Raw genomic sequence first — 2,556 nt, forward strand, 5'->3', positions numbered from 1 at the left:
CTCCTCTTTCACCTTCATCAAGAGGCTCTTTAATTCCTCTTCACTTTCTGCCATAAGGTTGGTGTCATCTGCATATCTGAGGTTATTGATATTTCTCCTGGCAATCTTGATTCCAGCTTGTGCTTCATCCAGCCTGGGATTTTGCATGATGTACTCTGCATATAAGTTAAGTAAGCAAGGTGACAATATACAGCCTTGACATACTCTTTTACCAATTTGGAACCAGTCTGTTGTTCCAAGTCCAGTTCTAACTGTTGCTTCTTGAGCTGCATACAGATTTCTCAGGAGGCAGGTAAGATGGTCTGGCATTTTCATCTCTTTAAGAATTTTCCACAGTTTGTTGTGATCCACACAGTCAAAAGCTTTAGTGTAGTCAATGAAGCAAAAGTACATGTTTTCCTGGAATTCCTTTGCTTTTTCTATGATCCAATAGATGTTGGCAATTTGATCTCTAGTTCCTCTGCCTTTTCTGAATCCAGCTTGAACATCTGGAAGTTCTCGGTTTATATACTGTTGAAGGCTAGCTTGGAGAATTTTAAGCATTACTTTGCTAGCGTGTGAAATGAGTGTAATTGCTGGGTAGTTTGAACATTCTTTGGCACTGCCTTTCTTTGGGATTGGATGTTAATTAATTAACACTTAAATTTAGACAAGGACACATAGCTGGTGGCTTTTGTATATTGGATAACATAGGTCTAAGCCAGCATATGCCTTAAATGTCAATAAATTCAATCAAACTGTTCTCCAAGAGGTCTGTGTGAGCATACATTCTTACAAACAGTGCCTGTTTTCTGACAGCCTCACCAACACTTTTTATAAAAAAAAGCTTGTTGAAGTATAGGTGCTTTACAATGTTGCATTATTTTCTGCTATACAGCAAAGTGAATCAGCCATTCTTATACCCCCACTTTTTTGGATTTTCTTCTCACTGAGGTCAGCACAGAGCATTGAGTAGAGTCCCCTGTACTCTACAGTAGGTTCTCACTAGTTATCTCTTCTAGACATAGTAGTGTATATATGTCAATCCCACTCTCCCAATTCATCCCACCCTTTCTTTCCCCACTTGGTATCCACACGTTTGCTCTCTATATCTATGCCTCTATTTCTGCTTTGCAATAGGTTCATCTGTACCATTTTTCTAGATTCCACATGTATACATTAATTTCCAATATTTGTTTTTCTCTTTCTGACTTACTTCCCTCCTTATGACAGTCTCTGGGTCCCACAAATGGCACAAATTTGTGGTCCACATCCCAAAAATGGCACAATTTTGTTCCTTTTATGTCTGAGTAATAACCTCAGATATGCAGATGACACCACCCTTATGGCTTTCAAATCCTGAAAGATGATACTGTGAAAGTGCTGCACTCAATCTGCCAGCAAATGTGGAAAACTCAGCAGTGGCCACAGGACTGGAAAAGGTCAGTTTTCATTCCAATCCCAAAGAAAGGCAATGCCAAAGAATGCTCAAACTACCGTACAGCTGCACTCATCTCACACGCTAGTAAAGTAATGCTCAAAATTCACCAAGCCAGGCTTCAGCAATACGTGAACCGTGGACTTCCAGATGTTCAAGCTGGTTTTAGGAAAGGCAGAGGAACCAGAGACCAAATAGCCAACATCTGCTGGATCATGGAAAAAGCAAGAGAGTTCCAGAAAAACATCTATTTCTGCTTTATTGACTATGCCAAAGCCTTTGACTGTGTGGATCACAATAAACTGTGGAAAATTCTGAAAGAGATGGGAATACTAGACCACCTGACCTGCCTCTTGAGAAATTTGTATGCAGGTCAGGAAGCAACAGTTAGAACTGGACATGGAACAACAGACTGGTTCCAAATAGGAAAAGGAGTACGTCAGGCTGTATATTGTCACCCTGCTTATTTAACTTTTATGCAGAGTACATCATGAGAAATGCTGGACTGGAAGAAGCACAAGCTGGAATCAAGATTGCTGGGAGAAATATCAATAACCTCAGATATGCAGATGACACCACCCTTATGGCAGAAAGTGAAGAGGAACTAAAAAGCCTCTTGATGAAGGTGAAAGAAGAGAGTGAAAACGTTGGCTTAAAGCTCAACATTCAGAAAACGAAGATCACGGCATCCGGTCCCATCACTTCATGGGAAATAGGTGGGGAAACAGTGGAAACAGTGTTATTTTTTTGGGCTCCAAAAAAATAAACAGTGTTTATTATTTTGGGCTCCAAAATCACTGCAGATAGTGACTGCAGCCATGAAATTAAAAGACGCTTACTCCTTGGAAGGAAAGTTATGACCAACCTAGATAGCTTATTGAAAAGCAGAGACATTACTTTGCCAACAAAGGTCCATCTAGTCAAGGCTATGGTTTTCCAGTGGTCATGTATGGATGTGAGAGTTGGACTGTGAAGAAAGCTGAGTGCCGAAGAATTGATGCTTTTGAACTGTGGTGTTGGAGAAGACTCTTGAGAGTCCCTTGGACTGCAAGGAGATCCAACCAGTCCATTCTAAAGGAGATCAGCCCTGGGTGTTCTTTGGAAGGAATGATGCTAAAGCTGAAACTCCAGTACTTTGG

Source organism: Bison bison, unplaced genomic scaffold, assembly GCF_000754665.1.
Source record: "Bison bison bison isolate TAMUID 2011002044 unplaced genomic scaffold, Bison_UMD1.0 scf7180017864317, whole genome shotgun sequence".
Lineage (NCBI taxonomy): Eukaryota > Metazoa > Chordata > Mammalia > Artiodactyla > Bovidae > Bison > Bison bison.